A 24,177-nucleotide genomic window follows, 5' to 3' on the forward strand; every position below is an offset into this window, starting at 1 on the left:
TTTTCCCACCCATTTAGCAAATATAAATCTTCAAAGCATTTTATTTTTTCATTTAAAATAAGGAATGTAGGTACTATTAAACTGCTAAAGTAGCATCTTTTCTTTTTTTTTAAATATATGAAACTTATTGTCAAGTTGGTTTCCATACAACACCCAATGCTCATCCCAAAAGATGCCCTCTTCAATACCATCACCCATCCTCCCCTCCCTCCCACCCCCCATCAGCCCTCAGTTTGTACTCATTTTTTAAGAGTCTCTTATTAAAGTAGCATCTTTTCATTGTAATGGTGACTAGGAACAGTGAGACAGCTTTAGGTCCTCGGTCTCACAGTGAAAGCAGCTTGAGAGTGGCTCCCTGTTTACGGGGAACATGATTTGGCCACAGCAACAATTTTAAGGTAGGTTAAGTTTGTCACTGCTCCTTCCATGCTCACAGGTCTGAGGTTCTTCTGTTAATCATATATAGATGGAGTCTTTGGTATTTCAAACATTTTAATGATAGTAAAGAGAAGTTTCCCTTAAAATGTAAGTGTGTTTTGTGTTTTGCGGTCTGTATAAAAGGGACTATTACCAAGGTTAATTTTTTCCAGAAGGTTAAGTAGAGAGATGAAGCAGGAGGAAGGGCAGAATTAGGAATGAGGAGAGAGTTTTAGGGGGAAAAAATGGAGTCAGAGAAACTAAAAAAGAGGAACCTGACTACGCTGGTAAATAAATAGGCGACTCTTAAAGCCACAATATGCCTGAAGCAAAAAGGATGAACCTACCTCTGAAGGGAATTTAAGAATCCAAAGCCTGTGGGGGCATCTGGGTGGCTCAGTTAGGTGTCTGAGTTCAGCTCAGGTCATCATCTCATGGTTCGTGGGTTCCAGCCCTGCATCGGGCTCTGTGCTGACAGCTCAGAGCCTGGAGCCTGTTTCGGATTCTGTGTCTCCCTCTCTCTCTGCCCCTCCCCTGCTCATGCTTTGTTTCTCTCTGCCTCAAAAATAAAATAAATATAAACATTAAAAAAAAAAAAAAGAATCCAAAGGCTATGGAGGGGCAGAAATTAATGACTCTGGAGGATAGGGAACTTGGAGTTAGCACCCTGGAGCAGGGATTCTCCAGTGTTGCCCATGGCGCACCAGGACAAAGTCTCAACTGAGCTCAGGGCCAAGGAATCTGCATCTTTGTCACCCCAAGTGACTCTCATGGCCTCCAAAGGTTGGAGATGGTGGCAGAGCCAGCAGACCACGAGTGGTGTGGTGATAGATTTTCAGGCTTCTAGATGAGTAAGTGCTTTAAGCCTGAATGAAGAAAACCAAGCATCTAGTGACCCAACTAGATATACATGTTTGTACCAGTCAACACCCCTGCATAAAGGAAGGCTCAGTCATTCCTTTGACGCATCTGTGTACGTTGGCAGGCACTGGGCTGGGTAGGTAGAACGAGGAGAACTTCCAGAAACAGGAAAGGCGAGTTTTCATGCTCCTGTGGTAGCAGCTAAGTAAACTCAAGTTCTCTTGTCCCTGTGTCTCTCAGCTACAGCTCAGCAGAGGCTCAGCTTTGCAGATGTCAGGACTTGGTGGCTCCCAGTGTAGACCCTTTAAGTGTGCTCCACAGACAAAATCTTCTTGGGGGTTATAGGTTCCTCAATATCACTGGTGACTCTGGGAGGGAATTAGAACTTAGGGCTCAAGGGTGCCTGGTTGGCTCAGTCGGTTGAGTGTCCAACTTCGGCTCTGGTCAGGATCTCGCAGTTTGTGAGTTCGAGCCCCGTGTCAGGCTCTGTGCTGACAGCTCAGAGCCTGGAGCCTGTTTCCGATTCTGTGTCTCCCTCTCTCTGCCCCTTCCCCGCTCATGCTCTGTCTCTCTCTGTCTCTCAAAAATGAATAAACGTTAAAAAAAATTTTTAAAAAAAGGGGTTCAATACGTGTCTGACAGACAAGGGGCAGAGGGCAAAGGGAAGGAAGCTGGATTTCAGAGAGTGGCAAAGGGGGTCCTCAGGGCTAAGTGCAGGCAGGCAGCAGTGGCTTTTCCTGACTTCAATTCAAACTAATCTCCCTAACCTTCCAGAACCTTTCTGTCCTGGCAGGAAAGGACACAGTTACACTCACTAGCAGAATTGTTTCCGAGTCCCTACTGGGAGCACTCATGTGTTTAATGTAAAAAGTAATTGTTCGAGCCTCCCTCATCCCATATTCTGTGGGAAATCAATGATGTCCCCAAGGTTTCTAGAATTTTGGGGACTTACACATCCATAGTTACTGTTCTCAACTTCTTGTTTCCCCTGAAATCTAGGTCACTTAGCCAGCTGGTATGGTGTGCCTTCAAAGGTGAGGTCATATCTCAACGCACCACATCACCTGACCACAGGCTAGACACGGTCTCTGAAGCTCAGCTCTCTTGCCAAGAAGTCAGAGACAGCAGATTTTGCTGAAGTCTTGTTTGGAGAAATGGAGGGAGGCCGGCGTTAGAGCACAGCTCAGAAAGAAACTTCACACGAAACAGCAGACTGTGTGGTGAATTTCTTCTCCCATATCTCTACAGAGCATTACCTGGGGATCCACTTTGCTCTCTGGCCACTACCTCCCACTGTCTTGCACGGGAACCCCTCTTTTCCCATCCTTTCCGTTCCTGCCCCCCTCTTCAGAAAAGAGGTGGCCACTCTAAGGGAAATGTTCTCACCTGAGATAAATATTAGAGCCTAGTAAGCAGATGGCAAAGAACTCCAGGTAACAGCAGACCAGAGTGCAGCTGCTGTGGGCCGTGGAGGTCTGAAAGATGTCCTCTTCTTCTGAGCATGTGTCTTCTGGACACGATGTCTGTAGCAGGGTGAGCATATGTGAGCTACTCCCTTCTTCTTCTGGGAATGTCTAGACGGACACAAGAAGGGGGATGACTGAGACCTAGTCACCGGCAGGTGGAGTGTATGGATCCAGCGGGAGTAGGAATAAACTAGTAAAGTGACTTGGCCTAGGATTGACAGAATGATGGGCCCCGGAGACATTCCGGTGAATCTATCAAGGAATAGAACGGGGTACAGCTTCTTGCGTCCTCGTATCCTCTTTCAACATCCAGAAATGATCCACTGTCTTTCTAATGTGCAAACCAAAATTAAGTAAATCTACATTAAGATCTGAGTCAGTGCTTCTTAAATTTTAATGTGCACGTACATCATCTGGGGACCTTGTTAAAATGCAGATTCTGATTCGGTAGGTCTAGGGTAGGGGCTGGAGTCTTCATTTATAACAAGTAAGATGTCAGTAGGTGATGTTGCATGCTGCTGGTCCATTGGCCGCACTTTGAGAAGCAAAGGTATAAACAACTTGATGTTTCCACTAACTTTCTCCTTGCCCTAGCTTTTGCAAATAATGACAAAAAACAGACACTTGGAGGGGAAAAGACAATTCTTAGCCCACAAGGCTAGACGTGCATGGTGGATTGTAGACTGTGTGGTAAAGAGGGTGGGAGGGGGGTAAAGTAGCTATCCTGAGACTCCTCAATGGATATCCTTAAAAACATTTACTTTATCCTCATTGGACCAGCCTAGGAACAAAACATATAAATACCTTACTCCAAAGCCTCTCCTTTTTCTTTTTTTAATTTTTTTAAATGTTTATTTATTTTTGACAGAGAGAGAAAGACAGAGAATGAGCAAGGGAGGGGCAGAGAGAGAGGGAGACACAGAATCTGAAGCAGGCTCCAGGCTCTGAGCTGCAGCACAGAGCCCGATGTGGGGCTCGACTCACAGACCACGAGATCATGACCTAAGCCGAAGTCCGACGCTCAACCGACTGAGCCACTCAGGCGCCCCAGCAAAGCCTCTCTTTCTAAGGGCCTTGACCTCAAGTTCTCTCCTCATTGCCACTCCCTGACCAGTCAGTGACTCTGTCTTATGTAGTGGCACACCATGGCTTTAGCAGGGAGTTTTTAGATTCCACACTTGACCTTTCGGCTATAGAATGAAAGGCTTGCACCATTTTGGGGGGGGACTCCTTGGTCCCCTAAGTCAGCTTGGAAAGGCAGCCAACTTCACCATATTTAAGAGTGCTATGTTGCCCTCCTTTAACCAGGCCCCCCTCTAAGAGCCCAGTAAGATACAACAATGTATTGCAGCAAACCTTTGTCTCAGGGTTATTTGTTGTAGCATTAGCTGCTGCGGCAGCTGCACCCAGCACCACAGTGACATGCACGTTTAATCCCCGCCAGCCTGTCAGTCCCCCATCCAGCTCTCCTTTTATACAACACTTTGCACAGCAACTCCCCAAAGAGTTATAATTAGACTTTTCAAAGCACATAAACAAAATTCAAGCCTCCTAAGTCTATCCACCCAGCCTCAGGGAAACTAAAAGTTGCAGAGAGAAACCTCTTTTTAAAAAAGAGTTTGTAGGAAGAAAAAACAAAAGAGTAGTCTTGGATGGAGACAAAACCAGTTAAACAGAGAAGGAGCTAACCAGTGGCCCAAAAAACAAAACAAAACAAAACGAAAACCCCAAAACACCTGCTTATCTATTGAAGATTATAGTTAAATACAGAAATTTGGGTGGAGAGAGTGGCTTTCATGAGATGGGAAACTCAGCTTGTAGGTTGTGTCTTTGGAGAAATCCCTCAGCAGTAAATGGTTCTACATGCATCCAACAGTTAATCGCTAAGAGTTCATTGAACTCTAGCTAGTTTTAAGACTGGGGGGGGGGCGCAGGGAACGAGAGAGGTGCCCATATGGCCCCTGCTTTTGAGGAAGGGGAAAACACAGGAAAATATGGAAGACCACTAATGGTGAATGCCTTAATAAGCAGCCAGTTTGGAATAGCTGGGCTACCATAGTGGAATGCCGCCTTCATGTACAAACCTTCTAGCAAGGAAGCAAATTGATATGACTTTAAATTGAGAGTCAAAGAAATAAATTTGGAGACATCTGAAATGCCAGTTAAGAAGAATCTTCCCTCTCTGTTTCTGGTAGTGATAACATACGCTAATCTATGTGAGTTATCCCATGGAAACAATGCCATCTGCAAAACCAACCCTGTCCCCAATACTCTTTATCAAATGCCAAATCATGTTTTACAAAAGTATTTTACTTATTTATTTTTAAAGATTTAATTTTTAAGTAATTTCTACACCCAACGTGGGGCTCGAACTCACAACCCTAGGATCAAGAGTCGCATGCTCTACCGACTGAGCCAGCCAGGAGCTCCTCCAGAAGAGTTTTAGATGTAATAAAAGCAACTATGGTTGTCTGATTGTTCCGGATGATCATTTCAATGCTAAGCAAGATCCTCTAAGCGTGTACTGAGGATATCTTGTGTCGGGTCCTTTGATGACTACCCTGCACCATTCCCTCATCTGTTCTCACAGCCTTTGTTGGAAGGCCTGGTGTTATTATTTCTGAGGTATAAACAAATAACCTGAGGTCTGTGCATGGACGCGACAGTAAGAAATGAAACCTCGATTCAACTGCCAGACGTACGTTTTTCCAAAACCCTTGCTAACACCCAGTCTCTTCTACCACCCCTACTGCACCCGGGAAGGTGGGGTTCCCTGGAGAGCGAAGGGACCTTGCTGGCCCATATGTTGGTCTCACTACTCCCACCACGGGACTAGCACCTCTGGGCGGCGCACAGACAACTCTGAAGGTGAGGTAGACAAAGCAGTGGCCTTATCCTCAGACCTGGGCAGCGAGGAACCACACTTTGACAGACACATTTCTCAGGCTTTCACAAAACAAAAAATAATATGGTACGGAACAAATTAAACAGGGGTCTGTAAGAAATTTTGTCTTAAAAAGAAGAAAGAAGATCAACTTTCAGGATCATCCCTTAGCAACTCATGGGCTACACCTCTGATTTCCCAAGAAGGAACACCTCTTCTTTCTAGTCCTCACCACAGCCTCTTTTCATCCTTAACTTAAAAATGATAATACAGTCAACATTTGGAGCTAGACTCATTAAAGATTTATTTTTAGGAGAGATTAAAAGAGATTAAAAGAACTACGTAACACACCTGTGGCAATTAAGGATGCCAGAGTGGTCTTGTGTAAGCCCCTAAAGCGGGCACCCTGAGCGCTGGCTGTCTTCCAGTTTGGGTGACTATATTTAGCCCTCCTAAAATTTCTCCCCTGCAACTGAGCCCGAGGCCACATTTTCATTTCCTGACTTTGCATGTGGGATGACCCATTTCTTTGGAGGCCTTACCTTATGAAACTGGCTCTGTCATTGCTCTGTAGGGATTTTCAGAGTGCAGGTCATTCAATCCTTGAGACTCAGCCCGACCATCTATAGGATGGACTGATTCGTGGACACCTGCCATGAAAAATATCTCGTTACTGGAAATGACTCTGGAAGTCTGGAGCACTACATGTCATCAGTGTCTTCCAGCCATAGAGGATGGGAAATAACATGTGCACATGGTATTTTTCCACCGAGCGTAGGACCCGGTGGAGCTGTCAGATTTAGACAAGGTTTAGCATGAGAGGCCATGGGTTGGGAATGAGCCAGCGGGAGGCCTGGGGCAGAGAGAACCTAACTTGAGATGGTGCCCAAGGCTCTGAGAAAGAGTCTGTACTTTCTATTCCTACTGCCATACTGACCCTGCATCATGAGAATTTGCATCGTGGCCAACTGTAATTACCTAAAATCATTCAAGTTAGCGGCAAGAAGGCATTTTTACAAAGAACACTATTTTTGTTTTCCCCTTGCTTGGGAAGTTTTTACCTTGAAAATATTTGGTTTTAGGACCAAAAACAGAGGCGAAACTCGGTCTTGCTAAAACATCTTCTTTGTTATATATTTGCTCATTTCTTTTGTGAGAGAAACAGTCACACATACACACACAAAACCATGTCAGCTTTGTGGAAACCACCTAAAAATCAGAGAGTCACAGCGAATTTCCTAAGCATATTTTTCCTTCCAGATGATGCTTTCCTCTTCCCCAAACTGTAAGGTGATGATATAGTACAAGAATCAAGATTTATTTTTGGAGGAAGATTGTCTCTTAAGTGGCAAATTTATGCAAGTTTTCTTCTGTTACTAGAGGCAAACCTCAAACACACGCACACGCGCACACACACACACACACACACACGTGTGTGTGTGTGTGTGTGTGTATCCACAAACTCACAATTGCTCATGAACCCTAGGGTATGAATACTCTTTGGCAGGTAACAAGTCTCAAAAACTGCCAGTTGGGTCAACACACTGTTGAAGTATAACTATGAATGAACATATCAAAATTCCCTGGGCCACAACATTTGCTTTATATACATATATTTTTTGTCATTCACGAATGTATTTTTGAAAATTATGTCTCACAAGTGTTTTAGAGCATAAAAGCAAACGTTTTGATCTAAATTACTCAAGATGATCTAAATGCTAGGCAAGATCACTTGAACATATTCATTCCAATGATCTGAATCTTTTTAAAGTTTTCAATCACGAAAGACGTTAATAATTATTCTGGAAGTACATGAGGGCATTAGTTTTACTTTCAGAGTAATTGGAAACTCTGCAGCACATTTTCCACCTAACAGTTTCACTGTCGGTTAGTCATGAAAAAGCTTTTGGGACAAAGGGCTGGCTGCCTCCTCTGTTCCTGAGGCAAGGCAGGCTGCCCAGTACGGAGGTGCGCTCTTGAGGTGCCGCCTCTTTGTAGCTCCCGAGATCACAAATGAAGTCCTTTCTCCTCAGAATCTTTGGGAAAGATGATGCTCTAGGATTGGATTCAGGAAGGCATAAGCCATTGTAATAGACCAAAAGCAATTGCTTATGTAAATAAGGGACTTAACAGATAAAATTAAAATAAATCATCCTCATCCTGTACCATCAGACAAAAGGCCTGGTCTCCCCCTCAAAAGACAAGGTTCTTGGGGCACCTGAGTGGCTCAGTTGGCTGAGCATCCGACTTCAGCTCAGATCATGATCTCACAGCTCGTGGGTTCGAGCCCTGCACCAGGCTCTGCGCTGACAGCTTGGAGCCTGGAGCCTGCTTCAGATTCTGTGTCTCCCTCTCTCTCTCTGCCCCTCCCCCACTCATACCATGTCTCTCTCTGTCTCTCAAAAATAAATAAACATTGGGGCGCCTGGGTGGCGCAGTCGGTTAAGCGTCCGACTTCAGCCAGGTCACGATCTCGCGGTCCGTGAGTTCGAGCCCCGCGTCAGGCTCTGGGCGGATGGCTCAGAGCCTGGAGCCTGTTTCCGATTCTGTGTCTCCCTCTCTCTCTGCCCCTCCCCCGTTCATGCTGTGTCTCTCTCTGTCCCAAAAATAAATAAACGTTGAAAAAAAAAATTAAAAAATAAAAAAAATAAATAAATAAACATTAAAAAAAAGAAAAATTTAAAAGAAAGGTTCTGGCCTTCATGGCTCTGTTACAAGATTTCCCCTAATGTTTATTTCAATGCTTGACGAAGTTTTCTAGAAGAGATTCAATCTCTGATAGAATTTTCTATCTTGGCTTCAACGTGGAAGACTCAATAGAACTGAAACTTATGTTTCTCCAATAGTTAACTGACAAAGAAACAAATGAAGAAAAACAAACGAAAGATTACCCTAAATGTTCACAAATATCTGAAACAGCAGTTATCACCTCTGTCAACTGCCATGAGAGAACACCAAGTGAGCATTCCTAATTACAGTGAGGCGATCTCTACATTAATGACCACCAGGCAGCTGAACATCAAATGTGTCCCCAGTCTCTTTCATCATGAACCGGTTCCTGTTTCCTCTTTCTCATTTGAAAGTATCTCTATTCTTGCAGCTACTGGATTTGATCCTTTATCAGTCTTAATCTGACAATCAGTTTAGGATTGTGTTCTGGGAAGATCTAAAAGGTCTGTAAGTTTAAGTTTCTTTGTGAACAGAAATAAGTTCAAGTCCTATTCCATGAGATGGGATGTGCATAGAAAGTATGGTAGGAGATGACATGTGAACACCAACTCCAGCTAAAGTTGGAGCCAACCTCTATTCTTCCTTGTACCTCAGCCAGCTTACTGAATCTGCCCCGTTTGGTCATTCTCACTATCTCTGGACCAGGTCAGGCCTCTGTCATCTCATTCTAGAAATATGGTGACTGCTGGTCCTCACTGGCCTTTTTTTATCTTCAGTCCATCCGTCACATTCCTGATAGTACAAGTAGAGGAGGGAAAAATTATTTTCTTTCCACCCATCGTAGTTGTATTGGCTGGGGCCTATAAACTGGGCTGACAAAAGACAGACTAACAAGAGAAAAACAAACACGTTTATTAACAAGTGCATTGTGCACACACATGGGAGCTTCCAGTGGTGAGTAACTCAAAGGGGTGGTTAGAACTTGGGCTTATAAAGCCTAACAAAGACAAGCGTTTTTTTCAGAGAAGTGACAAGACAAAGGAAAAAGACTTTGAGCCTCTAGAGGTGGCAAATTGTGGGAAGGCAAATATATGGGGGAACAAATGAGACCTAAGGACTAGTTTTAACAAGGTTTGTTTTATAGATTCCTTTTGTGTAGATTTCTCTGGGCCAATAAAGGTCTAGAGTTGTCTCCAGTGTTAACTTCTGTCCTTTCTAGTACAGAAGGGAAGGGGACACCTTTACAAATTTATGCCCTGCTTTTAGGCAAATGGCATGGTGGTGGTGCTAAGGGGCTATTCTATCAATTTCTTCTCCATTGCCTTCCACTCAAAATAATCCTTATGCCAAAAGAATATATTTTAGGTGGCACATCTTGCCACCCTTCACATACTAATAATTACATGTGGTCATGCTATATCCTCTTGCTCAAAACTTTGAGTAACTCTTTATTATTCATACACCGAGAAAAAAATCATATCTCCTTAGCCTGCCATTGAACTTCCCCATCATCCGGCTTCAACCTACCTTTTAAAACATATTTTTCATTATATCCCTCCAACTACCCTGGGTTCCTGATCATTTTCCAAATATATCGTACATTTTCATATTTTTCCCTTTGTGTACACTCCTCTGTTATTGAATATTTCTTTTCCCAATAAGAATACGTCTGTTCTTGAAAACACAAGTCAAAAAATACCTCTGAGGAGTCTTCGCAGAAACTTTCCCTCAAAATTAATTGCTCCTTGCCCTGCCTCCCCTTGGCATATTCTGTATCCCTGATGGCTTCAGACTTACTCTACCCCACAGAGCTACTACTGGAGGAGAGTTCACACTGTTTGAGGACATAAATTGCCTCATTCATCTCTGTGTTTCCCTTCTTCACTCAAACATCTGGCAGAGAGCCTTTCACAGAGTAAGCACTCAGTAAACATGTTTAGGCAAATAGAAAAGGCAATAGCACAGAAATAAGAACGAATAAGTTGCACCTTTGCCTAATGTACTTAAAGTTAAATGGGAACTCAGAGAGACTTGGGAGGTTTTAGAAGCTACTGAGCCTGGAACAAACAGCCTGGAGTCACTTTCTCCAGGTTCTAAGCTCAGCAGTGTTATGCTCGTATAACTTCATGATCCTTTCAGGACAAAATGTCAGGCTCAAATGTAGCCATTGACTGTGACAGTTAATTAAGTACAGGTGTCCTCAAAAGCCATCTGTAAAGAAGGTGATCCTGGGCCTGCTGCATGCTCACTAATCCCTGGGGCTGTGGAGGAGCACAGTGTCATTTTAAATCAGTTTGGCTAGCAGCGGCTTTGTTTAGACACCTGCTCCTCCTCAGTAACCAAAGGTAACTGATATCTGTGTGCTTGTACGTGCCCAGACAGGCTTCCAGTCCCAAACAGTCAACTAAAATTATCCTTCTTGAGGGATCTATTTGAATCTGACATTTGCTCATTTATATTCTTCAAAATGTAGTGGAGAAACCAAGGGACTACTCACTTATTATTCTGGGCAGAGACTTCCACATGCTTTCTCACCTGATACACATGGACTTAGTCTCGGGGTGCTTTCAGAGCCCCGTGGGGGCCAGGCAATCATGCATTTTGGAGGGAGAGAGGAAAAGGCCGGAGGATGAAGATTTTTATCCTCCACTTAGAATTCCTCAGGAACGATGTCCATGCTTTTGCTTATGTTATTTCTCTTGACTGTGGCGCTCCCCTTCCTACTCTTGACTACGGTGACCCCCCCCTTCCTAACCCTAATCTTATTGTCCTCTAAATTTCAGTCTGACATACTGCTTCTTTCCTGAGGCTTTTCTTGATTTCTTCAGACCACACTACTCTCCTTTCTCTGAACCACTCCTGCCCTTCTGATCAACACTACCCAATTTGCATTTTTTGGCCTCTCACTGTTTTAAAGATGTTAATTTGATTTTCTCTACCAGAAGGCAAGCATTTTTAGGGCTGACACTATGCATCTCTTTTGCCTCCCACCATGGCCTCACTTGGCAAATACTTCTTGGAAGCCATTGAAATCAAGTTGAAGAATAAGATGTAATTGAAGCTTCAACGGTTAGGGCCGTCTCTTGATAACCTTGATTCCTAGAAATCTTTTAGAAACTAAAAAGCAAACTGGATTGCTGCTTAAAAACATATCTCCTTAAACTCCAAAAATATTCCAACAAGGAATCTTACACCAATGACAGCTTAAGTCCTCTGTGGTCAGTGCCTTACCCAGCATGAAAAAAATTCATAGAATCTTGATGGAAGGGACTTTAAGGAAGGCCTGGTTTCTAATCTTGTGAGTCACATGGTGGGCAGGAAAACAGCAGTCCTGTTCAAAAGAAGGCCAGGATTAGCTCAAGGGCTTACTGGGGACAGAAGTGGTTAGAAGCTACAATTTGCTCCATTGGATGTTTAAAATCACTCTTAAACTTTTCTAGGCCATATTTTGAAAAACACAGGGTTTATAACTCTGTTTTGTCAGGTTTAGATTATGGTTCTATTTTTGAAAATTAAGAAATCTATGGGCGTCTGGGTGGCTCAGTCAGTTGAGTGTCCGACTTTGGCTCGGGTCATGATCCTGTGGTTCATGGGTTCAACCCCAGCCTCGGACTCTGTGCTGAAAGCTCAGAGCCTGAAGCCTGATTTGGATTCTGTGTCTCCCTCTCCCTCTCCCTCCCCTGCTCTCTCTCTCTCTCTCTCAAAAATAAATAAACATTAAAAAAAGAAAAGAAATCTATTACTCTTTATCTTTAGCATCCTGTTAAAGTTACAGCGGTTTTAATATTGCTTGGGATTTCTTCCTCAAGTAGAAAGCAGGAATCCATAGCTTTCCTAGGAAAGCAGACATTGTACATTTGCTGTAACAAGGCACTGAGCATTTGGTTATTAATTCCATAGAGATAAACTGAAGGGATATTATTGGAATAATTCAAATGCTATGCAGTAAGAATAGATGTAAGGAGTAATAGAGAGGAACCATTGTAAATGGGTGTGGGAGGAACTTTGGAACAGCAAAGAAATTAGATTTATTAGATTTACTTTATCAGGGAAAAAGTATGATAAAAAGAGTCATTGGCAGTTATGGAGAAAAAAAGGCCTCTCATTCTCTTTCAAGACTGTTTAGGATTTTTAAGCGGTATTGTACCATGGTTAAGTGTGGCATGGTAAGTTGATATTAATATTACCAAGGCTTTTTGTTTAGGAAGAAGGAAGACTTCTAACTGGTATAAAGAATTTCTTCATTCATTAATTCCTTTATTCATTCAAGAGCTCTTTTTTTTAATTTTTTTTAACGTTTATTTATTTTTGAGACATAGAGAGACACAGCATGAACGGGGGAGGGGCAGAGAGGGAGGGAGACAGAATCGGAAGCAGGCTCCAGGCTCTGAGCCATCAGCCCAGAGCCCGACGCGGGGCTCGAACTCGCGGACCGCGAGATCGTGACCTGAGCTGAAGTCGGACGCTCAACCGACTGAGCCACCCAGGCGCCCCAAGAGCTCTTTATTGAGCATCAATAATGTGTCAGGCACAATAGCTAAAGGAATGGACACAACAGTCAATCCTTGCCCCCATTGGAATTTACATTTGAGTAGGGTGGCAGACAATATTAAAAGATAAGTAAAAAATATCCTGTGTTAGATAGTAATAGGGACTAAGGAGAATAAGAATTCAGGCAAGGGGATAGTAGGGTGTGGGAGGGTTGCACTTTTACATTAAATGGCTAGGAAAGGCCTCACTGAAAATATTGTACCTGAGGAAAGGCCTGAGGGAAGTGAGGAGTAAGAGCCAGGTGGTTATCTTGGGAAGAACATTTGGCAGAAGGCCAGCAGTGAAAAGACCCTGGGGCAGAGCCAGAATCTAGTGCCTGAGGCACATCAGGCCAACAGGCTGCCATGGCCAGAACAAGAGTGAGGGGAGCATCGCAGGAGAGGGTGTAGGGCAGGCAGCAGGGAGAACAGATCAGTTCAGGGCAGTAGAAGAACTTTGGTTTTGGGGAGTATTCACAGAAAAGAGGCATGATTTGATTTAGGTTCATTCTGGCTGCTATGTTGAACATAGACTGAAGGAGGATGTAACAGTCTGCTTGGGCTGCCATAACAAAATACCACACACTGGTTGGCCCACACAACAGAAATGTATTTTCTCTCAGTTCTGGAAACCAGAAGTCTGAAACTAAGAATGACAGCAGGTTTGGTTTCTTCAGAGGGCCATGAGGAAAGAATTTGTTGGAAACCTCTTTTGTTTTGTAGATGGCTGTCTTCTCCCTGTATAATAAAGGTTATATTACTTCATATTAAAGGTAGTATTAAAAAATACAAATTGTTATATGATCATATCAATAGATGAAGAAAAAGCACTTGACAAAATTCAACAGCCATTTATGATAAAAAAAAAAAAAGTCTCTAAACAAAGTGGGTATAGAGGGAACACACCTCAACATAATAAAGGCCGTATAAGACAAACTCACAGCTAACATTATACTCAATGCTGAAAAGCTAAAAGCTTTTCCACTAAGATAGGAACAAGACAAGTATGTCTATTCTCACCACTTTTATTTACCACAGTACTGGAAGTTCCAGCCACACCAGCCAGACAAGAAGAAGAAATAAAAGGCATCCAAATTGGTAAGAAAGAATTAAAACTGTCACTATTTGCAGATGGCATGAGGTTATATAGAAAAAGAAAATTGTTAAGTCCACCAAAAATGATTAGAACTAATAAATAAATTCAGTAAAGTTGTAGGATACAAAATTAATATACAGAAATCTGTTTGGTTTCTATACACTAATAACAAACTATCAGAAAAAGAAATTAAAAAGATAATCTCATTTACTATTGCATCAAAAAGAATACAATACCTAGGAATAAATCTAACCAATTAGATGAAAGACCTGTACTCTGAAAATTATGAGACATTGATGAAAGAAATTGAAGAAGACACACATAAATGGAAAGATATGCCATGTTCATGGATTGGAAGGATTAATATTGTTAAGATGTCCACACTACAATCTACAAATTGTCCAATCTACAATCTACAAACAAAGCAATCTACAAATTCAGTGCAACCCAATGGCATTTTTATTTTTATTTTTTTACTGTTTATTTATTTTTGAGAGAGACAGTGTGTGAGTGGGGGAAGGGCAGAGAGAGATGGAGACACAGAATCCGAAGCAGGCTTCAGGCTCTGAGCTGTCAGCACAGACTCATGGAGTGTGAGATCATGACCTGAGCTGAAGTCAGACACTTGACCAACTGAACCACCCAGGCACCCCTCCAATGGCATTTTAAAAAATAAAACTAGAATAAATAGTCCTAAAATTTTTATAGAACCATAAAAGACCCTGAACAGCCAAAGCAATCTTGAGAAAGAACAAAGCTGGATGTATCATACTCACAGATTTCAAGATCTGGTACAAAACAGTATGTACTGGCACAAAAACAGACACATAGATCAATGAAACAGGACAGAGAGCCCGGAAATAAACCCATGCTTATATGGTCAATTAATCTATAACAAAAAGGGCAAGAATATACAATGGGGAAAAAAGAGTCAGCAACGGTGCTGGGAAAACTGGACAGCTACATGCAAAAGAATGAAATTAGACCATTTTCTTACACCATACACAAAACCAACTCAAAATGGATTAAAGACTGACATGTAAGACCTAAAGGCATAAAACTCCTCAAAGGAAACAGGCAGTGAACTCTTGGACACCTTAGAAATGTTTTTGGATCTGTCTCCTCAGGCAAGAGCAACAAAAGTAAAAATAAACAATTGGGACTGCATCAAATTAAGAAGCTTTTGCACAGTAAAGGAACATCAATAAAACTAAAAGATAACCTACTGAATGGAAGAAATTTTCAAATGATACATCTGATAAGGAATTAATATCCAAAATATATAAAGAATGCATACAACTCAATACCAAAAAGCAAACATCCAATTACAAGATGGGGAGAGGACCTGAATAGATATTTTTCCGAGGAAGGCATAGACATGGCCAATAGATGCATGGGAAGATGATCGACATTGGCACATCAGGGAAATGCAAGTCAAACCCACAATGAGATATCACCTCACCCCAGTCAGAATGGCTAGTACCGAAAAGACAAAAAATAAAAAGTGTTGGTGAGGATGTGGAGAAAAGGAAACTCTTGTGTACTGTAGGTGGGACTGTAAGTTGGTACAGCCACTGTGAAAAACAGTATGGAGTTTCCTCAAAAAATTAAAAATAGAAACACCTTTTGACCCATAATTCCACTTCTGAGTACTTATCTGAAGAGAATAAAAACATTAATTCGAGGAGATACATGCACCCCTATGTTTGTTGCACTATTTACAGTAGTCAAGATATGGAAACAACCTAATTTTCATGGATAGATGAATGAATAAAGAAGATGTAATATATATGCATATATACCCACCATGAAATATTATTCAACCAAAAAAATCTTGCCATTTGCTACAATATGAATGAATCTAGAGCCTATTGCTAAGTGAAGTAAGTAAGAAAGAAAAAGACAGACACAGTATCATTTCACTGATATGTGAAACCTAGAAGGAAAACCAAATGAACAAGCAAAACAAAATAGAAACAGACTCATAAATACAGAGAACAACAGGTAGTTGCCAGAGGAAGGGGGTGGAGGGATGGATAAAATAGGTGAAGGGGGTTTAGGAGGTATAAACTTCCTATAAAATAAAGAAGTCATGGGGATATAAGTATGGCATAGGGAATACAGTCAATAATACTGTAATAATTTTGTGCGGTGACAATGGTAACTAGACTTATGGTGATCATTGCATAATGTATGTAAATGTCAAATCACATTGGTGTACACCTGAAACTAATATAAAATTGTATGTTAACTAGACCTCAATAAAAAAGTTAGAAATGAAATATTTCTTAAAAAATGGTATAAGAAATAAGGAAAAGAAATTCTATGACATTTGCAAAAGGAGGAGGAAAGTCAAGATAAAATGGGTAAGAAGGCACAAGACAGCCTTAGAAGAGAGGTCCCAAACTGGAGGCCCAAGAACAAAGGGCCATATTGATTGCCATCATTGAAACATTAGAAATGATAATTTAAAAATATAACTTTCTGTCTTGTCTTAAAAAATCTGATGATCTGGAACATGTGATGGCATTCTGCCATGAAAATGTTACACTAACTCTAAGCCTCTGAGCCCTCAGCCAGCTGGTCTCAATCACTCTTGGATGTGGGGCTTCCACCCTCTATTTTGTGCATGGGCACAGCCTCACCATCAGCTCTATCCAAGTGCCTTTGGAGATATTAAGGTCCAGGATCAGTTGTGACTTCCATTTAGCTTACACCATTGTGTACCTGACACACGGTTTGTCTTGCTCCATTTTGTTACCTGTTTGGGGCCTGCAGGCATTTGAATTCACCTCAATTTATAAAAACTCTTGAAGGGTAAGAGTGAAGAACATAAGAACAACAGATTTTCCAGCAGAAGTTGGAACCCAAATCTCTGTGTGGTAATGAGAAAAGGCAATAGTCCTTGAAGTCAGAGAAACCATCATTACTATAAGCTTTTGGGAAATTAATTAACCTCCTTAGGACTCAGTTTCCTCCTCTGTAGATGAAGATAAACAATACCACCTTCGAAGTTTCTAAGATAATGCATGAAAAAAGATGGTGGACCAAGGCAAGCCTTCAGTAAATTGTGATAGGATTATTGTCTAATATCTCATTTCTCAATTGTAAAGTAAGGAAGGCACCACATGCCTCACAGCTGTCTTGTGAAGGTTAAACAAACATTTGAAAAAGCATCTCCTCTTTCCTGGCTCAAGAGCCAATCAATATACATTAGTTTTCCTTCTAAAACAAATGTAAAAAAGAATTTTATTCTAGGGTATAATATTTGTCTTGATTATGATATAACAGGATTTAACTATGTTGCAGAAAGCGTTCAAACATGATCAGGAATAATAAACAAGTGAAAGGACACCGAATACGTAGAATCAACTTGCATGGATACAGGACTGAAAAGCACAGCAGTAAACAGTCAGGAATATTCTTCCAAAAAGAGTAATCACCAGTAGCATTTGTGGCATTTGTGGCATTTAAGAATAGAGATTATGAGAGATGCTGTACTTCCTTTCCTAATCCTGGTATGCTAATAGGAAAAATTATATTCTCAAAAAAAATGGTAATTTGGGCAAAAGGAATAAGAGATGAAAAAATATTGTAAATTAAGAAAAAAATGTTGGGAAAAGAAGATACAAAAATATGAATGGCAATAAAACAAAATATCAGAGGATGGATTCTGGATTCTGGAGTTGGAATACCAGCTTCATCACTTATTAGCTGTGTGGCCTTACGCAAGTTACTTAACTCCACTGTTTCAGTTTCTTCCTTCTTCTGTACCTTATTTCCACCTTTACAATGGTAATAAGGGGGCGCCTGGGTGGCTCATCTGGTTAAGCATCCTAGTCTTGATTTCACTTTAGGTCACGATCTCATGGTTATGAGATTGAGTCCCACATGGGGCTCCATGCTGACAGCATAGAGCCTGCTTGGCATTCTTACTCTCCTTCTCTCTCTGCCCCTCCCCTACTTGTGCTCTCCACATAAATAAGTCAATAAATAAACCTTAAAAAATAAAATAGTTATAAAGATAGTAGCTATCTCAGTAAATGGTTGTGTACAGTAAGTGAGTTAGCTTAATATATGTAAAGTGCTTAGAACAGTGCCTAGAACATCATAAGTACTACATAAATGTAAGCTTTTATTATTCTTTCAGGCAAGATCCATGGAGAAAATGCTGATTGAATTTTCTAAATATCAGAGACTGGGGGTATATGTTATAAATATGTCAAAATTCTCTCAAGTAAAAGAGGCAATGGTGACTCTGATGGAGAAAGTTCTAAAAACAAATATTTTCTCCACTCCCAACCACAGAAGTAAAAAAAAAAAAAATTAAACAGCAAGTCAAAGGTAACTGTGGAAATATAATAGAGCTGTTAAGAAAAAAAAAGCAAATAGTCAAGAAAGAGTAGTCTCCTATGGAAAATTTCAGTGACTTATTTTGTCCTTAAGTGGTAGTGGTCATGGTGGCATTGGGGGGGGGGGGGGGACACTGACGGGGAAATTTTGGATAAGAAAGTTGTATCATTTTGTGAAGTGATTTCTAAAAATGTATGTAAGTAATCCATGTCTATTATATAGAAATTTAAAAATACACATAAGGTGAAATAAAAATAGCAACAACAAAATCACTCCTAATCCTAGCATGGTAGGCACACTAATGGCCCCCACAGATGTCTGCATCCCAGTCCTGGAACCTGTGACTATGTCAGATTACATGGCAAAGGGGAATTAAAGTTTGCTAATCAACTGGCTTGGAGGTAGGAAGAGTCTTATCATTTATTCTTATAGGCCCAATGTAATCATAAATTTCCTTAAAGTAGAAGAGAAAGTCTAAAGACAAAACCAGAGAGATGGCTGGCAGTAGGAGAAGACCCTGGCCTCATGTGCTGTCTTTGAAGACGGAGGAAGGGTCTATAAGCCAAGGACCACTGGTGGTCTCTAGAAGCCGGGAAGGGCAAGGAAATGCATTCTACTCTGAAGCCTCCAGAAAAGAACACAGCTTCTGACATCTTGGTTTTAGCCCAGTGAGACTCATTTTGGACTTCTGAACTATAGAACTGTAAGATGATGAATGTGTATTTTCAAGTCACTGTGTGTGGTAACTTGTTACAACAGCCAAAGAAAACTACTACATATGTGTTAACATGTTAAGTCATATTTTTGTGTGTATGTATATTTTTTACCTAGCTAAAATTTTGAAAGTGGAGTTTCCTTTTCAAGGGACTGCTTTGGAAGCAGGAAAAGTAAAGAGAGAAGGGAAATAACACAGGTTGGATTTTAATCAACGGTCAAAAATGAAAGCAGCTAGTGTCATAATAGTTGACACCTGAAGATGGCCTGAGTCAGCCATGATCCACACAGGAAAATGCTGTAAATGGCACCCACGGGCCAGGCAACAGGGCCACCAGGATAATCCCAGTCTTCAGAATCACATTTGCTGAACCAGTGGCTAATAAATTGGATGGGTCATGCCAATGTGCCAGCTTGCAAAAACAGTCACTCTACAAATGACTGGATATGGCTGAGGCTAAAGATGCAAGAATCGTCTTATATGGTATGATACTTTTGCCCTCCAGTTCACTGTCCTCCTGGCCCACCTGCCTGACCAGCCACCATTTCTACCCCTGGGTCTATGTGCACCAATGCCAAAGCACAGAGGAGTTCTTCCTTTTTTTGCTTCAATTCCCTTTTGGGTCTCTCAGTCCACTTGATTTTAGCAGGAGCACTAGACAGTAGGATTCCATCTCTAATCTCAGTCTGGTTACTATGTAGATATCATGGTCCCTTCTTAGGGTGCTTCTCCTCCTCCTCGTCCTCCTCCTCCTGCTCCTCCTCCTCCTCCTCCTTCTTCTCTGTCTGTCTGTCTGTCTGTCTCTCTCTCTCTTTTTAATCTCTCCTTAAGTTTGGACCCTCCTTTCCGGTACTGCACCATTTTTAAAGCCAGATTCTGACATATTCAAACAGTAACTACAGCATCTCTTTCAACCCTAGATTTTATTTGCCTCTTGGACAGTGAACTTTTAGGTCCCCTTTCACACAAGGCCTAGGATCCCATGGGATGCCAAGAGCCTTGGGTACTGACATGACCCACCTCAATCATATAAGGACAGGGGCAGTTAATTTCATTTAAGCAAAGTGAAATTAGACACTGGAAGCTGCTAACATTTTAAACACTGTTCTAAGAGGTTTTGAAGTAAACGTTCTGCAAAGCTGCCAAGGATTGCACAGGGCACAGCACTGATGGTGCAGAGGTACAAAAAAGCAGCAGAGAAATAACAAATGTGCCAAAGGAGGAGTGTGGGAAAATATTTATTATGTTCAGGACTATAGAAAAAAGCTGATCAGGCGAATGTAATTCTCTCCTTAAGATCATCCATGGCATAATGTGCTAGAGAAGATGCTGATAATATGACCTTCATTCATCCTCGTCCTCAGCAGGTGGGAATGCCAATCCAATGACCAGCAAAAAGAGAAGAAATGAGGGTCTCAGAAAATATATTTAAAAGACAAGCTTGTGAAGGTTAAATGGTGATTAGAAGATGTGACCAGTGCTCAGTTATAACTTAAAAAACTGACATCCCTCTGGCAGTAGATTTTAAAAAGTACAACAAAGGAGCAGTGCAGCAATAGCTAATTGTTGAGTATTTAGGACCTGCTTACACTTAGGACCTGTAAAACACTGAACGCATGTGTAATTTTATTTAATGTACTTATTTAAGCAGCCCTATGATTGACATTGGGGTAGTCAGAGTTCTAACAATAGAATATGGCAGAAGTGATGGTATGTCACCAACCAATCCCCTGATTAGGTTACGATATGTGGCAAAGGCCAGGTGATTATGTTGCATTATTTAAGACTCCCATTTGGCACACTGGAGCTAGAAACTCTACTTTCAGGCTTAAAGAAATAAGTGGCCACACTGGAGAAGCTATGTGTCAAGGAACTTCACATGACCTCTTGTACCCGAGGGCAGCCCCCAGCCAACAGCCAAGGAGAAGCTGGGGTCCTCAGTCCTGATCCTGCAAGAAAATTAATTCTTCCAACAAACTAAGGATGTTTAGAAGCAGATTCTTCCCCAGCTGAGCCTCCAGATGAAAATACAGCTTAGCTGATGGCTTGACTGTGGCCTGGTGACCCCCTGGACAGAGGACCTGGCTAAGCTGTACTTGGACTCCTGACCCACAGAAGCTATGGACAATAGAGTGTGTTGTTTCAAGCCACTAAGTTTATGGTAATTCAGTACATGGAACTAGGAAGTTAATATAGATGTATTGTCCTTCACTCTACCTGTAAGGAAAATGAAATCTAGAAGTTCATCACATGTACCAGATCTCACTACTAGAAAGTGGTAAGGTTGGTGTTCAAGTATGGTGGGTCTCTTGCATTGCTGGGTGTCTACGTGCTGTGCTGGACTGCCCCCTCAAAGCTAGGAGTTCAGAAAATAAAGGTGCTTCAATCTGTTAGAGATGTAAGAGTGAAGGATGGTTTAGAGAGTCTTGATTTGTCATTCAGAGGGGATGAGGACAACAGGAGATAAACAGAATAAAAGTTAAAATGTGGAAAAAATATCTTGGGGAGGGAAGGGACTGGATCAAAAAGTCTTCAGAAAACAGGATAAAACTAGTCACGTGGTCCCTGATGCCAAGCCTCTTTCCCGTTGGCCAAGTTTGGCTGGGCCACCAGGACGGCAATCTATGGAGGGGATCTTATTTTGACCCTGAGGTAGAAAACAGTATGGTGTATGTTTCCATGCACAGGCCACCAGAAGATAGAGCTCTTTTATTTCTAAGACAAGAGGTGGCAACAAAAGAAAAAAAAAAAAAAACAAGTTTTCCCAGTTCTCAAAAAAGTTGTGGGAAGTGTGTGTTAATCTAGTTTTGCTAACAGAGAAAAGCCCCTCTGTAAAAGGATGCTATGGTGACACTTCACTAGAGAAGCCTTTCTTGACCATTGTAAGTGGTCCTAGCTCTTTTTTTTTTTTTAATGCTTATTTATTTTTGAGAGAGCACAAGCAGGGAAGGGGTAGAGAGAGGGAGACAGAGGATCCGAAGCAGCTCTGCACTGACAGCAGCAAGACTGATGAGGGGCTCGAACTCAAAAACCTCGAGATCATGACCTGAGCCGAAGTCTCAGCCCCTCTCAACAGACTGAGCCACCAGGCGTCCTAAGTCCTAGTTCTTTTATTCTCCTCAGTGATCTTTGTTTATATCCTTCCTGTCACTTCCAACAATTGAAACAATATTTGTTTACTTTTTTATTGCTCCATGAGAACTGGGGTGATGTCTGTTTTGTTCATCATTGGATGTGTAGAGATGATGCACCTGTGCCTAGCACATACTAGAAGTTCAACACACAAGTATTTGTGAGATGAAAGGATGAAATGAAATTGACACAGCTGTTTCATATAATATAAAGAAATAAAGAAGATCTTTAGAAAGGAGTGGACTGAGGATGAAGCATGAGCTCAGGGAATCGATGGGCTCAGACAGCAGTAACACATGGGAGTAACGCATGGAAAATTCACAGAGCCCCCTGCTGGCTATAGGCAACGAAGTAGGCAGGTCCAATAGCAACCTTCTGACCAAAGATGGAGGAGGCTGGAGGAAAGACAATAATAATGCTGGGTCTTTGAATTCTCTGAATAAAAATTGGTTAGGTATGGGCTAATTGAAGGAGGAAAGGAAGCTCACAAACTTGCACATTGATCCAGTGGAAATGTGTACGTCAGAGACATGTAAAGATCCAGAAGAAGAGCCAATTAGACAGACGGGACACGTTCTTAAAAAGAAGGTTCTAATAGTTGAAAGGAAAATAATGCAAACATGAGGAGATTGCAGTTATAGGAAATGGCTGTCATATACTCATAAAAAATTCTTGGTAACTGGAAGTATACAAATACTGTAGTTAAATAATTTTTGGTATTCCAATTTACATATTTAAATACATTTTTTCATGTAAATCTGTAAAATGATTTGCATAGTATACCTTCAAAAGCATTATATAAACTTAGGCACTTTTTTTTTCTTTTAAATCCCAGCAGTGATGAAAATCGGTCACTAATGTGAGCGTCCCCTTGGGGAGATAAAAGCACCCTTGCAGCTGAGCCTTTAGGTATGGGATTCTTTTTCTCAGAAACACTCTAAGTGAAGCAACAAAATGTTCAGGAGAGGAGATGTTCTGTAGAAGCAAGGTAGAGTAAGATAAAATACCAGTTGTCAACATACTGTTTGCATTGTTTCCCCTGAATCTTGCTTCTAATAATATTTTCCTTTTTTTTTCCCCTGTATCAACTTTTATAACTTAGTGTTCAGTTCTTTCCCTGATGTACTCCATAACTATTCAAGAAAGAGTTAATATTTATGAAACTAGTAAAATAGCAACTATATAAATATTTGATAAATAAATGCATGATACTAAAATATCCACACTCAAGATAAGAATTTATCCTCATATGCTTTTCTTCATTTTACTTAAAATCAACATGGCTAACGATAAGAAATGGAACTGATGAGTTACAAAACCAGTGGAGTATGTTAAGAGGGTTGGTAAGCTTGTAAATAAAAGAGTTAACTGTCTCATTTTCTTACAAAGACCTCCTTTATTCGATGCTCCTTCTTCACACTTCTCTTCCCCACCTCATGTGTCCAGACAAAGTCTTAACTAAACACAGTGGGAACTTTATTCTGATATTCTTAAACACTGTAGTTCTTTTTATCTATAAAAATAACCTCTTCCTTTTCATTAGTGGCTGATCACTTCTCCCTTGTCGTTCTTAAAAGAAACATGACAAATAAGTGTTTATTATTCATGCCTCTATATTCATTTTACCACTCTAGAAAAACAGGATATGGATTGGAGAAAATGGAGGCTCTTCAATACTGCTTTGTCATCAGCAGATGAACCGAGATCAAGTCTCTTCACCGCCAGACCTCTGACTACATGAAAATCCTTCTGGAGAGCCGTGGGAAAAATTTCCCTTCCCAGTTGGTGCTGTCTGAACTACATTTAGAACTCTGCAATGTGTGCCTCCTGCCTTGTGTTTCTCCTCTCTGCCCAAGTGTGGGAGCTGGACTCCAGCGAGGGGGAGGACCCAGAGGCAGGACTATGGCACGTGCACCTGCTGGAACGGCTGGTCCCTGTGCTTCCCTCCCTGCCCCTCCCACCTCATGTCCACCTGTCCACTTCTGCAGCTCCAGGCACCTTTCTGCGCCAGCTCGTTTCTGGTCCCACTTACATGGCATTTGCTGATGGGAGTG

At 41.4% G+C, this 24,177-nt stretch overlaps 1 long non-coding RNA gene across 1 annotated transcript in view; it reads right to left on the reverse strand.

Moving 5' to 3' along the window:
* Positions 1-5,139: 5,139 nt before the first annotated feature.
* The window catches only part of LOC123583212, a 34,863-nt gene continuing 15,825 nt past the window's right edge, over positions 5,140-24,177 (reverse strand). The window contains exons 2-4 of the long non-coding RNA XR_006704788.1: positions 11,530-11,629; positions 6,171-6,278; positions 5,140-5,755 (exon numbers count right to left, since the gene is read on the reverse strand). This is a non-coding gene — a long non-coding RNA (uncharacterized LOC123583212). The remainder of the gene's footprint in view (positions 5,756-6,170; positions 6,279-11,529; positions 11,630-24,177) is intronic.

Source organism: Leopardus geoffroyi, chromosome B1, assembly GCF_018350155.1.
Source record: "Leopardus geoffroyi isolate Oge1 chromosome B1, O.geoffroyi_Oge1_pat1.0, whole genome shotgun sequence".
NCBI classification, from domain to species: Eukaryota; Metazoa; Chordata; class Mammalia; order Carnivora; family Felidae; genus Leopardus; species Leopardus geoffroyi.